This window comes from Hordeum vulgare, unplaced genomic scaffold (assembly GCF_904849725.1).
Source record: "Hordeum vulgare subsp. vulgare unplaced genomic scaffold, MorexV3_pseudomolecules_assembly, whole genome shotgun sequence".
Taxonomy (NCBI): Eukaryota; Viridiplantae; Streptophyta; class Magnoliopsida; order Poales; family Poaceae; genus Hordeum; species Hordeum vulgare.
This window is the reverse complement of record NW_025422486.1, coordinates 855,001-867,500: the sequence shown is the minus strand read 5'-3', so window position 1 is coordinate 867,500 and position 12,500 is coordinate 855,001. Positions and strand designations below refer to the sequence as shown.

At 46.6% G+C, this 12,500-nt stretch overlaps 27 non-coding genes across 27 annotated transcripts; all 27 read left to right on the top strand.

Annotated features, from left to right (window-relative positions):
* The first annotated feature begins 278 nt into the window (after positions 1 to 278).
* Positions 279 to 397, top strand: LOC123415526. Its single transcript, XR_006615241.1, has one exon. It is a non-coding gene; the product is annotated as a 5S ribosomal RNA (ribosomal RNA).
* Positions 398 to 762: 365 nt separating this feature from the next.
* Positions 763 to 881, top strand: LOC123415830. Its single transcript, XR_006615526.1, has one exon. It is a non-coding gene; the product is annotated as a 5S ribosomal RNA (ribosomal RNA).
* Positions 882 to 1,210: 329 nt separating this feature from the next.
* On the top strand, positions 1,211 to 1,329 carry LOC123415592. Its single transcript, XR_006615303.1, has one exon. It is a non-coding gene; the product is annotated as a 5S ribosomal RNA (ribosomal RNA).
* Positions 1,330 to 1,746: 417 nt separating this feature from the next.
* On the top strand, positions 1,747 to 1,865 carry LOC123416775. Its single transcript, XR_006616376.1, has one exon. It is a non-coding gene; the product is annotated as a 5S ribosomal RNA (ribosomal RNA).
* Positions 1,866 to 2,194: 329 nt separating this feature from the next.
* On the top strand, positions 2,195 to 2,313 carry LOC123416586. The gene has a single exon (XR_006616197.1). It is a non-coding gene; the product is annotated as a 5S ribosomal RNA (ribosomal RNA).
* A 362-nt stretch (positions 2,314 to 2,675) lies between these two features.
* On the top strand, positions 2,676 to 2,794 carry LOC123415266. The gene has a single exon (XR_006614985.1). It is a non-coding gene; the product is annotated as a 5S ribosomal RNA (ribosomal RNA).
* Positions 2,795 to 3,123: 329 nt separating this feature from the next.
* On the top strand, positions 3,124 to 3,242 carry LOC123415955. Its single transcript, XR_006615644.1, has one exon. It is a non-coding gene; the product is annotated as a 5S ribosomal RNA (ribosomal RNA).
* A 362-nt stretch (positions 3,243 to 3,604) lies between these two features.
* On the top strand, positions 3,605 to 3,723 carry LOC123416774. The gene has a single exon (XR_006616375.1). It is a non-coding gene; the product is annotated as a 5S ribosomal RNA (ribosomal RNA).
* Positions 3,724 to 4,055: 332 nt separating this feature from the next.
* Positions 4,056 to 4,174, top strand: LOC123416585. The gene has a single exon (XR_006616196.1). It is a non-coding gene; the product is annotated as a 5S ribosomal RNA (ribosomal RNA).
* Positions 4,175 to 4,532: 358 nt separating this feature from the next.
* LOC123415492 lies at positions 4,533 to 4,651 on the top strand. The gene has a single exon (XR_006615209.1). It is a non-coding gene; the product is annotated as a 5S ribosomal RNA (ribosomal RNA).
* Positions 4,652 to 4,980: 329 nt separating this feature from the next.
* LOC123415591 lies at positions 4,981 to 5,099 on the top strand. Its single transcript, XR_006615302.1, has one exon. It is a non-coding gene; the product is annotated as a 5S ribosomal RNA (ribosomal RNA).
* A 419-nt stretch (positions 5,100 to 5,518) lies between these two features.
* On the top strand, positions 5,519 to 5,637 carry LOC123415358. The gene has a single exon (XR_006615079.1). It is a non-coding gene; the product is annotated as a 5S ribosomal RNA (ribosomal RNA).
* Positions 5,638 to 6,001: 364 nt separating this feature from the next.
* Positions 6,002 to 6,120, top strand: LOC123416154. The gene has a single exon (XR_006615831.1). It is a non-coding gene; the product is annotated as a 5S ribosomal RNA (ribosomal RNA).
* Positions 6,121 to 6,449: 329 nt separating this feature from the next.
* On the top strand, positions 6,450 to 6,568 carry LOC123416116. The gene has a single exon (XR_006615795.1). It is a non-coding gene; the product is annotated as a 5S ribosomal RNA (ribosomal RNA).
* A 329-nt stretch (positions 6,569 to 6,897) lies between these two features.
* Positions 6,898 to 7,016, top strand: LOC123416347. Its single transcript, XR_006616013.1, has one exon. It is a non-coding gene; the product is annotated as a 5S ribosomal RNA (ribosomal RNA).
* A 361-nt stretch (positions 7,017 to 7,377) lies between these two features.
* On the top strand, positions 7,378 to 7,496 carry LOC123416772. Its single transcript, XR_006616373.1, has one exon. It is a non-coding gene; the product is annotated as a 5S ribosomal RNA (ribosomal RNA).
* A 329-nt stretch (positions 7,497 to 7,825) lies between these two features.
* LOC123415481 lies at positions 7,826 to 7,944 on the top strand. The gene has a single exon (XR_006615199.1). It is a non-coding gene; the product is annotated as a 5S ribosomal RNA (ribosomal RNA).
* Positions 7,945 to 8,166: 222 nt separating this feature from the next.
* Positions 8,167 to 8,285, top strand: LOC123415501. Its single transcript, XR_006615218.1, has one exon. It is a non-coding gene; the product is annotated as a 5S ribosomal RNA (ribosomal RNA).
* A 332-nt stretch (positions 8,286 to 8,617) lies between these two features.
* LOC123416482 lies at positions 8,618 to 8,736 on the top strand. Its single transcript, XR_006616134.1, has one exon. It is a non-coding gene; the product is annotated as a 5S ribosomal RNA (ribosomal RNA).
* Positions 8,737 to 9,104: 368 nt separating this feature from the next.
* LOC123415629 lies at positions 9,105 to 9,223 on the top strand. Its single transcript, XR_006615338.1, has one exon. It is a non-coding gene; the product is annotated as a 5S ribosomal RNA (ribosomal RNA).
* Positions 9,224 to 9,699: 476 nt separating this feature from the next.
* LOC123416941 lies at positions 9,700 to 9,818 on the top strand. Its single transcript, XR_006616534.1, has one exon. It is a non-coding gene; the product is annotated as a 5S ribosomal RNA (ribosomal RNA).
* Positions 9,819 to 10,168: 350 nt separating this feature from the next.
* Positions 10,169 to 10,287, top strand: LOC123416771. Its single transcript, XR_006616372.1, has one exon. It is a non-coding gene; the product is annotated as a 5S ribosomal RNA (ribosomal RNA).
* Positions 10,288 to 10,616: 329 nt separating this feature from the next.
* Positions 10,617 to 10,735, top strand: LOC123415590. Its single transcript, XR_006615301.1, has one exon. It is a non-coding gene; the product is annotated as a 5S ribosomal RNA (ribosomal RNA).
* Positions 10,736 to 11,094: 359 nt separating this feature from the next.
* Positions 11,095 to 11,213, top strand: LOC123416770. The gene has a single exon (XR_006616371.1). It is a non-coding gene; the product is annotated as a 5S ribosomal RNA (ribosomal RNA).
* Positions 11,214 to 11,542: 329 nt separating this feature from the next.
* LOC123416119 lies at positions 11,543 to 11,661 on the top strand. Its single transcript, XR_006615798.1, has one exon. It is a non-coding gene; the product is annotated as a 5S ribosomal RNA (ribosomal RNA).
* A 222-nt stretch (positions 11,662 to 11,883) lies between these two features.
* On the top strand, positions 11,884 to 12,002 carry LOC123415493. Its single transcript, XR_006615210.1, has one exon. It is a non-coding gene; the product is annotated as a 5S ribosomal RNA (ribosomal RNA).
* A 329-nt stretch (positions 12,003 to 12,331) lies between these two features.
* On the top strand, positions 12,332 to 12,450 carry LOC123416016. Its single transcript, XR_006615701.1, has one exon. It is a non-coding gene; the product is annotated as a 5S ribosomal RNA (ribosomal RNA).
* Positions 12,451 to 12,500: the final 50 nt, after the last annotated feature.

The window sequence follows — 12,500 nt, the reverse complement described above, 5'->3', positions numbered from 1 at the left end:
TGTCCATTGCCACATTTGCCTCGAGAACGGAGACGAGTTTAACACAAGAATTACACCGCTCCCTCTCTACCCCGACAACACGAGCACCGCCACATCCTCTGTGACTTTTCCCACCGCGCATGACACCCAACGACTAGTAGTAGTAGTAGTAGTAGTAGTAGTAGTAGTAGTAGTAATAGTAGTAGTAGTACTAGTAGTAGTAGTAGTACTAGTAGTAGTAGTACTAGTAGTAGTAGTAGTAGGGGCAAGCATAAGGAACAAATAGATAGTTGCATGTCGGATGCGATCATACCAGCACTAAAGCACCGGATCCCATCAGAACTCCGAAGTTAAGCGTGCTTGGGTGAGAGTAGTACTAGGATGGGTTACCTCCTGGGAAGTCCTCGTGTTGCATTCCCCTTTTTAAATATATTTTTGCGCCACGTGACAAGGATGACGCGGGACCGTGATCTATATGACCTCGTTTTCTTATTTTTGACGTTTACTAGTTTTCTTATTTTTGACGTTGGTGATATGTTTTAGCTTGCCCCTCCCGTGTCCATTGCCACATTTGCCTTGACAACGGAGACGAGTTTAACACAAGAATTTCACCGCTCCCTCTCTACCCCGACAACACGAGCACCGCCACGACCTCTCTGACTTTTCCCACCGCGCATGACACCCAACGACTAGTAGTAGTAGTAGTAGTAGTAGTAGCAGTAGTAGCAGTAGTAGCGGTAGTAGTAGGGGCAAGCATAAGGAACAAATAGATAGTTGCATGTCCGATGCGATCATACCAGCACTAAAGCACCGGATCCCATCAGAACTCCGAAGTTAAGCGTGCTTGGGCGAGAGTAGTACAAGGATGGGTGACCTCCTGGGAAGTCCTCGTGTTGCATTTCCCTTTTTAAATATATTTTTGCGCCACGTGACAAGGATGACACGTGACCGTGATCTATATGACCTCGTTTTCTTATTTTTGACGTTTACTAGTTTTCTTATTTTTGACGTTTGTGATATGTTTTAGCTTGCCCCTCCCGTGTCCATTGCCACATTTGCCTCGAGAACGGAGACGAGTTTAACACAAGAATTTCACCGCTTCCTCTCTACCCCGACAACACGAGCACCGCCAGGACCTCTGTGACTTTTCCCACCGCGCATGACACCCAACGACTAGTGGTAGTAGTAGTAGTAGGGGCAAGCATAAGGAACAAATAGATAGTTGCATGTCGGATGCGATCATACCAGCACTAAAGCACCGGATCCCATCAGAACTCCGAAGTTAAGCGTGCTTGGGCGAGAGTAGTACTAGGATGGGTGACCTCCTGGGAAGTCCTCTTGTTGCATTCCCCTTTTTAAATATATTTTTGCGCCACGTGACAAGGATGTCCTCTTGTTGCATTCCCCTTTTTAAATATATTTTTGCGCCACGTGACAAGGATGACGCGGGACCGTGATCTATATGACCTCGTTTTCTTATTTTTGACGTTTACTAGTTTTCTTATTTTTGACGTTGGTGATATGTTTTAGCTTGCCCCTCCCGTGTCCATTGCCACATTTGCCTCGACAACGGAGACGAGTTTAACACAAGAATTTCACCGCTCCCTCTCTACCCCGACAACACGAGCACCGCCACGACCTCTCTGACTTTTCCCACCGCGCAGGACACCCAACGACTAGTAGTAGTAGTAGTAGTAGTAGAAGTAGTAGCAGTAGTAGCAGTAGTAGTAGGGGCAAGCATAAGGAACAAATAGATAGTTGCATGTCGGATGCGATCATACCAGCACTAAAGCACCGGATCCCATCAGAACTCCGAAGTTAAGCGTGCTTGGGCGAGAGTAGTACTAGGATGGGTGACCTCCTGGGAAGTCCTCGTGTTGCATTTCCCTTTTTAAATATATTTTTGCGCCACGTGACAAGGATGACACGGGACCGTGATCTATATGACCTCGTTTTCTTATTTTTGACGTTTACTAGTTTTCTTATTTTTGACGTTTGTGATATGTTTTAGCTTGCCCCTCCCGTGTCCATTGTCACATTTGCCTCGAGAACGGAGACGAGTTTAACACAAGAATTTCACCGCTCCTTCTCTACCCCGACAACACGAGCACCGCCACGACCTCTGTGACTTTTCCCACCACGCATGACACCCAACGACTAGTAGTAGTAGTAGTAGTAGGGGCAAGCATATGGAACAAATAGATAGTTGCATGTCGGATGCGATCATACCAGCACTAAAGCACCGGATCCCATCAGAACTCCGAAGTTAAGCGTGCTTGGGCGAGAGTAGTACTAGGATGGGTGACCTCCTGGGAAGTCCTCGTGTTGCATTCCCCTTTTTAAATATATTTTTGCGCCACGTGACAAGGATGACGCGGGACCGTGATCTATATGACCTCGTTTTCTTATTTTTGACGTTTACTAGTTTTCTTATTTTTGACGTTGGTGATATGTTTTAGCTTGCCCCTCCCGTGTCCATTGCCACATTTGCCTTGACAACGGAGACGAGTTTAACACAAGAATTTCACCGCTCCCTCTCTACCCCGACAACACGAGCACCGCCACGACCTCTCTGACTTTTCCCACCGCGCATGACACCCAACGACTAGTAGTAGTAGTAGTAGTAGTAGCAGTAGTAGCAGTAGTAGCGGTAGTAGTAGGGGCAAGCATAAGGAACAAATAGATAGTTGCATGTCCGATGCGATCATACCAGCACTAAAGCACCGGATCCCATCAGAACTCCGAAGTTAAGCGTGCTTGGGCGAGAGTAGTACTAGGATGGGTGACCTCCTGGGAAGTCCTCGTGTTGCATTTCCCTTTTTAAATATATTTTTGCGCCACGTGACAAGGATGACACGTGACCGTGATCTATATGACCTCGTTTTCTTATTTTTGACGTTTACTAGTTTTCTTATTTTTGACGTTTGTGATATGTTTTAGCTTGCCCCTCCCGTGTCCATTGCCACATTTGCCTCGAGAACGGAGACGAGTTTAACACAAGAATTTCACCGCTCCCTCTCTACCCCGACAACACGAGCACCGCCAGGACCTCTGTGACTTTTCCCACCGCGCATGACACCCAACGACTAGTAGTAGTAGTAGTAGTAGGGGCAAGCATAAGGAACAAATAGATAGTTGCATGTCGGATGCGATCATACCAGCACTAAAGCACCGGATCCCATCAGAACTCTGAAGTTAAGCGTGCTTGGGCGAGAGTAGTACTAGGATGGGTGACCTCCTGGGAAGTCCTCTTGTTGCATTCCCCTTTTTAAATATATTTTTGCGCCACGTGACAAGGATGACGCGGGACCGTGATCTATATGACCTCGTTTTCTTATTTTTGACGTTTACTAGTTTTCTTATTTTTGACGTTGGTGATATGTTTTAGCTTGCCCCTCCCGTGTCCATTGCCACATTTGCCTCGACAACGGAGACGAGTTTAACACAAGAATTTCACCGCTCCCTCTCTACCCCGACAACACGAGCACCGCCACGACCTCTCTGACTTTTCCCACCGCGCATGACACCCAACGACTAGTAGTAGTAGTAGTAGTAGTAGAAGTAGTAGCAGTAGTAGCAGTAGTAGTAGGGGCAAGCATAAGGAACAAATAGATAGTTGCATGTCGGATGCGATCATACCAGCACTAAAGCACCGGATCCCATCAGAACTCCGAAGTTAAGCGTGCTTGGGCGAGAGTAGTACTAGGATGGGTGACCTCCTGGGAAGTCCTCGTGTTGCATTTCCCTTTTTAAATATATTTTTGCGCCACGTGACAAGGATGACACGGGACCGTGATCTATATGACCTCGTTTTCTTATTTTTGACGTTTACTAATTTTCTTATTTTTGACGTTTGTGATATGTTTTAGCTTGCCCCTCCCGTGTCCATTGTCACATTTGCCTCGAGAACGGAGACGAGTTTAACACAAGAATTTCACCGCTCCTTCTCTACCCCGACAACACGAGCACCGCCACGACCTCTGTGACTTTTCCCACCACGCATGACACCCAACGACTAGTAGTAGTAGTAGTAGTAGTAGGGGCAAGCATATGGAACAAATAGATAGTTGCATGTCGGATGCGATCATACCAGCACTAAAGCACCGGATCCCATCAGAACTCCGAAGTTAAGCGTGCTTGGGCGAGAGTAGTACTAGGATGGGTGACCTCCTGGGAAGTCCTCGTGTTGCATTCCCCTTTTTAAATATATTTTTGCGCCACGTGACAAGGATGACGCGGGACCGTGATCTATATGACCTCGTTTTCTTATTTTTGACGTTTACTAGTTTTCTTATTTTTGACGTTGGTGATATGTTTTAGCTTGCCCCTCCCGTGTCCATTGCCACATTTGCCTCGATAACGGAGACGAGTTTAACACAAGAATTTCACCGCTCCCTCTCTACCCCGACAACACGAGCACCGCCACGACCTCTCTGACTTTTCCCACCGCGCATGACACCCAACGACTAGTAGTAGTAGTAGTAGTAGCAGTAGTAGCAGTAGTAGCAGTAGTAGTAGGGCAAGCATAAGGAACAAATAGATAGTTGCATGTCGGATGCGATCATACCAGCACTAAAGCACCGGATCCCATCAGAACTCCGAAGTTAAGCGTGCTTGGGCGAGAGTAGTACTAGGATGGGTGACCTCCTGGGAAGTCCTCGTGTTGTATTTCCCTTTTTAAATATATTTTTGCGCCACGTGACAAGGATGACACGTGACCGTGATCTATATGACCTCGTTTTCTTATTTTTGACGTTTTCTAGTTTTCTTATTTTTGACGTTTGTGATATGTTTTAGCTTGCCCCTCCCGTGTCCATTGCCACATTTGCCTCGAGAACGGAGACGAGTTTAACACAAGAATTTCACCGCTCCCTCTCTACCCCGACAACACGAGCACCGCCAGGACCTCTGTGACTTTTCCCACCGCGCATGACACCCAACGACTAGTAGTAGTAGTAGTAGTAGGGGCAAGCATAAGGAACAAATAGATAGTTGCATGTCGGATGCGATCATACCAGCACTAAAGCACCGGATCCCATCAGAACTCCGAAGTTAAGCGTGCTTGGGCGAGAGTAGTACTAGGATGGGTGACCTCCTGGGAAGTCCTCTTGTTGCATTCCCCTTTTTAAATATATTTTTGCGCCACGTGACAAGGATGACGCGGGACTGTGATCTATATGACCTCGTTTTCTTATTTTTGACGTTTACTAGTTTTCTTATTTTTGACGTTGGTGATATGTTTTAGCTTGCCCCTCCCGTGTCCATTGCCACATTTGCCTCGACATAGGAGACGAGTTTAACACAAGAATTACACCGCTCCCTCTCTACCCCGACAACACGAGCACCGCCACGACCTCTGTGACTTTTCCCACCGCGCATGACACCCAACGACTAGTAGTAGTAGTAGTACTAGTAGTAGTAGTAGTACTAGTAGTAGTAGTAGTACTAGTAGTAGTAGTAGTACTAGTAGTAGTAGTAGTACTAGTAGTAGTAGTAGTAGTAGGGGCAAGCTTAAGGAACAAATAGATAGTTGCATGTCGGATGCGATCATACCAGCACTAAAGCACCGGATCCCATTAGAACTCCGAAGTTAAGCGTGCTTGGGTGAGAGTAGTACTAGGATGGGTGACCTCCTGGGAAGTCCTCGTGTTGCATTCCCCTTTTTAAATATATTTTTGCGCCACGTGACAAGGATGACGCGGGACCGTGATCTATATGACCTCGTTTTCTTATTTTTGACGTTTACTAGTTTTCTTATTTTTGACGTTGGTGATATGTTTTAGCTTGCCCCTCCCGTGTCCATTGCCACATTTGCCTCAACAACGGAGACGAGTTTAACACAAGAATTTCACCGCTCCCTCTCTACCCCGACAACACGAGCACCGCCACGACCTCTCTGACTTTTCCCAACGCGCATGACACCCAACGACTAGTAGTAGTAGTAGTAGTAGTAGTAGCAGTAGTAGCAGTAGTAGCAGTAGTAGTAGGGCAAGCATAAGGAACAAATAGATAGTTGCATGTCGGATGCGATCATACCAGCACTAAAGCACCGGATCCCATCAGAAGTCCGAAGTTAAGCGTGCTTGGGCGAGAGTAGTACTAGGATGGGTGACCTCCTGGGAAGTCCTCGTGTTGTATTTCCCTTTTTAAATATATTTTTGCGCCACGTGACAAGGATGACACGTGACCGTGATCTATATGACCTCGTTTTCTTATTTTTGACGTTTACTAGTTTTCTTATTTTTGACGTTTGTGATATGTTTTAGCTTGCCCCTCCCGTGTCCATTGCCACATTTGCCTCGAGAACGGAGACGAGTTTAACACAAGAATTTCACCGCTCCCTCTCTACCCCGACAACACGAGCACCGCCAGGACCTCTGTGACTTTTCCCACCGCGCATGACACCCAACGACTAGTAGTAGTAGTAGTAGTAGGGGCAAGCATAAGGAACAAATAGATAGTTGCATGTCGGATGCGATCATACCAGCACTAAAGCAACGGATCCCATCAGAACTCCGAAGTTAAGCGTGCTTGGGCGAGAGTAGTACTAGGATGGGTGACCTCCTGGGAAGTCCTCTTGTTGCATTCCCCTTTTTAAATATATTTTTGCGCCACGTGACAAGGATGACGCGGGACCGTGATCTATATGACCTCGTTTTCTTATTTTTGACGTTTACTAGTTTTCTTATTTTTGACGTTGGTGATATGTTTTAGCTTGCCCCTCCCGTGTCCATTGCCACATTTGCCTCGAGAACGGAGACGAGTTTAACACAAGAATTTCACCGCTCCCTCTCTACCCCGACAACACGAGCACCGCCAGGACCTCTGTGACTTTTCCCACCGCGCATGACACCCAACGACTAGTAGTAGTAGTAGTAGTAGGGGCAAGCATAAGGAACAAATAGATAGTTGCATGTCGGATGCGATCATACCAGCACTAAAGCAACGGATCCCATCAGAACTCCGAAGTTAAGCATGCTTGGGCGAGAGTAGTACTAGGATGGGTGACCTCCTGGGAAGTCCTCTTGTTGCATTCCCCTTTTTAAATATATTTTTGCGCCACGTGACAAGGATGACGCGGGACCGTGATCTATATGACCTCGTTTTCTTATTTTTGATGTTTACTAGTTTTCTTATTTTTGACGTTGGTGATATGTTTTAGCTTGCCCCTCCCGTGTCCATTGCCACATTTGCCTCGACAACGGAGACGAGTTTAACACAAGAATTTCACCGCTCCCTCTCTACCCCGACAACACGAGCACCGCCACGACCTCTCTGACTTTTCCCACCGCGCATGACACCCAACGACTAGTAGTAGTAGTAGTAGTAGTAGAAGTAGTAGCAGTAGTAGCAGTAGTAGTAGGGGCAAGCATAAGGAACAAATAGATAGGTCATGTCGGATGCGATCATACCAGCACTAAAGCACCGGATCCCATCAGAACTCCGAAGTTAAGCGTGCTTGGGCGAGAGTAGTACTAGGATGGGTGACCTCCTGGGAAGTCCTCGTGTTGCATTTCCCTTTTTAAATATATTTTTGCGCCACGTGACAAGGATGACACGGGACCGTGATCTATATGACCTCGTTTTCTTATTTTTGACGTTTACTAGTTTTCTTATTTTTGACGTTTGTGATATGTTTTAGCTTGCCCCTCCCGTGTCCATTGTCACATTTGCCTCGAGAACGGAGACGAGTTTAACACAAGAATTTCACCGCTCCCTCTCTACCCCGACAACACGAGCACCGCCACGACCTCTGTGACTTTTCCCACCGCGCATGACACCCAACGACTAGTAGTAGTAGTAGTAGTAGGGGCAAGCATAAGGAACAAATAGATAGTTGCATGTCGGATGCGATCATACCAGCACTAAAGCACCGGATCCCATCAAAACTCCGAAGTTAAGCGTGCTTGGGCGAGAGTAGTACTAGGATGGGTGACCTCCTGGGAAGTCCTCGTGTTGCATTCCCCTTTTTAAATATATTTTTGCGCCACGTGACAAGGATGACGCGGGACCGTGATCTATATGACCTCGTTTTCTTATTTTTGACGTTTACTAGTTTTCTTATTTTTGACGTTGGTGATATGTTTTAGCTTGCCCCTCCCGTGTCCATTGCCACAGTAGTAGTAGTAGCAGTAGTAGCAGTAGTAGTAGGGGCAAGCATAAAAAACAAATAGATAGTTGCATGTCGGATGCGATCATACCAGCACTAAAGCACCGGATCCCATCAGAACTCCGAAGTTAAGCGTGCTTGGGCGAGAGTAGTACTAGGATGGGTGACCTCCTCGGAAGTCCTCGTGTTGCATTTCCCTTTTTAAATATATTTTTGCGCCACGTGACAAGGATGACACGGGACCGTGATCTATATGACCTCGTTTTCTTATTTTTGACGTTTACTAGTTTTCTTATTTTTGACGTTTGTGATATGTTTTAGCTTGCCCCTCCCGTGTCCATTGCCACATTTGCCTCGAGAACGGAGACGAATTTAACACAAGAATTTCACCGCTCCCTCTCTACCCCGACAACACGAGCACCGCCACGACCTCTGTGACTTTTCCCACCGCGCATGACACCCAACGACTAGTAGTAGTAGTAGTAGTAGTAGGGGCAAGCATAAGGAACAAATAGATAGTTGCATGTCGGATGCGATCATACCAGCACTAAAGCATCGGATCCCATCAGAACTCCGAACTTAAGCGTGCTTGGGCGAGAGTAGTCCTAGGATGGGTGACCTCCTGGGATGTCCTCGTGTTGCATTCCCCTTTTTAAATATATTTTTGCGCCACGTGACAAGGATGACGCGGGACCGTGATCTATATGACCTCGTTTTCTTATTTTTGACGTTTACTAGTTTTCTTATTTTTGACGTTTGTGATATGTTTTAGCTTGCCCCTCCCGTGTCCATTGCCACATTTGCCTCGACAACGGAGACGAGTTTAACACAAGAATTTCACCGCTCCCTCTCTACCCCGACAACACGAGCACCGCCACGACCTCTTTGACTTTTCCCACCGCGCATGACACCCAACGACTAGTAGTAGTAGTAGTAGTAGCAGTAGTAGCAGTAGTAGTAGTAGTAGCAGTAGTAGTAGGGGCAAGCATAAGGAACAAATAGATAGTTGCATGTTGGATGCGATCATACCAGCACTAAAGCACCAGATCCCATCAGAACTCCAAAGTTAAGCGTGCTTGGGCGAGAGTAGTACTAGGATGGGTGACCTCCTGGGAAGTCCTCGTGTTGCATTCCCCTTTTTAAATATATTTTTGCGCCACATGACAAGGATGACACGGGACCGTGATCTATATGACCTCGTTTTCTTATTTTTGACGTTTACTAGTTTTCTTATTTTTGACGTTTGTGATATGTTTTAGCTTGCCCCTCCCGTGTCCATTGCCACATTTGCCTCGAGAACGGAGACGAGTTTAACACAAGAATTACACCGCGCCCTCTCTACCCCGACAACACGAGCACCGCCACGACCTCTGTGACTTTTCCCACCGCGCATGACACCCAACGACTAGTAGTAGTAGTAGTAGTAGTAGTAGTAGTAGTAGTAGTAGTAATAGTAGTAGTAGTAGTACTAGTAGTAGTAGTACTAGTAGTAGTAGTAGTACTAGTAGTAGTAGTAGTACTAGTAGTAGTAGTAGTACTAGTAGTAGTAGTAGTACTAGTAGTAGTAGTAGTAGGGGCAAGCATAAGGAACAAATAGATAGTTGCATGTCGGATGCGATCATACCAGCACTAAAGCACCGGATCCCATCAGAACTCCGAAGTTAAGCGTGCTTGGGTGAGAGTAGTACTAGGATGGGTGACCTCCTGGGAAGTCCTCGTGTTGCATTCCCCTTTTTAAATATATTTTTGCGCCACGTGACAAGGATGACGCGGGACCGTGATCTATATGACCTCGTTTTCTTATTTTTGACGTTTACTAGTTTTCTTATTTTTGACGTTGGTGATATGTTTTAGCTTGCCCCTCCCGTGTCCATTGCCACATTTGCCTCGACAACGGAGACGAGTTTAACACAAGAATTTCACCGCTCCCTCTCTACCCCGACAAAACGAGCACCGCCACGACCTCTCTGACTTTTCCCACCGCGCATGACACCCAACGACTAGTAGTAGTAGTAGTAGTAGCAGTAGTAGCAGTAGTAGTAGGGGCAAGCATAAGGAACAAATAGATAGTTGCATGTCGGATGCGATCATACCAGCACTAAAGCACCGGATCCCATCAGAACTCCGAAGTTAAGCGTGCTTGGGCGAGAGTAGTACTAGGATGGGTGACCTCCTGGGAAGTCCTCGTGTTGCATTTCCCTTTTTAAATATATTTTTGCGCCACGTGACAAGGATGACACGTGACCGTGATCTATATGACCTCGTTTTCTTATTTTTGACGTTTACTAGTTTTCTTATTTTTGACGTTTGTGATATGTTTTAGCTTGCCCCTCCCGTGTCCATTGCCACATTTGCCTCGAGAACGGAGACGAGTTTAACCCAAGAATTTCACCGCTCCCTCTCTACCCCGACAACACGAGCACCGCCAGGACCTCTGTGACTTTTCCCACCGCGCATGACACCCAACGACTAGTAGTAGTAGTAGTAGTAGGGGCAAGCATAAGGAACAAATAGATAGTTGCATGTCGGATGCGATCATACCAGCACTAAAGCACCGGATCCCATCAGAACTCCGAAGTTAAGCGTGCTTGGGCGAGAGTAGTACTAGGATGGGTGACCTCCTGGGAAGTCCTCTTGTTGCATTCCCCTTTTTAAATATATTTTTGCGCCACGTGACAAGGATGACGCGGGACCGTGATCTATATGACCTCGTTTTCTTATTTTTGACGTTTACTAGTTTTCTTATTTTTGACGTTGGTGATATGTTTTAGCTTGCCCCTCCCGTGTCCATTGCCACATTTGCCTCGACAACGGAGACGAGTTTAACACAAGAATTTCACCGCTCCCTCTCTACCCCGACAACACGAGCACCGCCACGACCTCTCTGACTTTTCCCACCGCGCATGACACCCAACGAGTAGTAGTAGTAGTAGTAGTAGAAGTAGTAGCAGTAGTAGCAGTAGTAGTAGGGGCAAGCATAAGGAACAAATAGATAGTTGCATGTCGGATGCGATCATACCAGCACTAAAGCACCGGATCCCATCAGAACTCCGAAGTTAAGCGTGCTTGGGCGAGAGTAGTACTAGGATGGGTGACCTCCTGGGAAGTCCTCGTGTTGCATTTCCCTTTTTAAATATATTTTTGCGCCACGGGACAAGGATGACACGGGACCGTGATCTATATGACCTCATTTTCTTATTTTTGACGTTTACTAGTTTTCTTATTTTTGACGTTTGTGATATGTTTTAGCTTGCCCCTCCCGTGTCCATTGTCACATTTGCCTCGAGAACGGAGACGAGTTTAACACAAGAATTTCACCGCTCCCTCTCTACCCCGACAACACGAGCACCGCCACGACCTCTGTGACTTTTCCCACCGCGCATGACACCCAACGACTAGTAGTAGTAGTAGTAGTAGGGGCAAGCATAAGGTACAAATAGATAGTTGCATGTCGGATGCGATCATACGAGCACTAAAGCACCGGATCCCATCAAAACTCCGAAGTTAAGCGTGCTTGGGCGAGAGTAGTACTAGGATGGGTGACCTCCTGGGAAGTCCTCGTGTTGCATTCCCCTTTTTAAATATATTTTTGCGCCACTTGACAAGGATGACGCGGGACCGTGATCTATATGACCTCGTTTTCTTATTTTTGACGTTTACTAGTTTTCTTATTTTTGACGTTGGTGATATGTTTTAGCTTGCCCCTCCCGTGTCCATTGCCACAGTAGTAGTAGTAGCAGTAGTAGCAGTAGTAGTAGGGGCAAGCATAAGAAACAAATAGATAGTTGCATGTCGGATGCGATCATACCAGCACTAAAGCACCGGATCCCATTAGAACTCCGAAGTTAAGCGTGCTTGGGCGAGAGTAGTACTAGGATGGGTGACCTCCTGGGAAGTCCTCGTGTTGCATATCCCTTTTTAAATATATTTTTGCGCCACGTGACAAGGATGACACGGGACCGTGATCTATATGACCTCGTTTTCTCATTTTTGACGTTTACTAGTTTTCTTATTTTTGACGTTTGTGATATGTTTTAGCTTGCCCCTCCCGTGTCCATTGCCACATTTGCCTCGAGAACGGAGACGAGTTTAACACAAGAATTTCACCGCTCCCTCTCTACCCCGACAACACGAGCACCGCCACGACCTCTGTGACTTTTCCCACCGCGCATGACACCCAACGACTAGTAGTAGTAGTAGTAGTAGGGGCAAGCATAAGGAACAAATAGATAGTTGCATGTCGGATGCGATCATACCAGCACTAAAGCACCGGATCCCATCAGAACTCCGAACTTAAGCATGCTTGGGCGAGAGTAGTACTAGGATGGGTGACCTCCTGGGAAGTCCTCGTGTTGCATTCCCCTTTTTAAATATATTTTTGCGCCACGTGACAAGGATGACGCGGGACCGT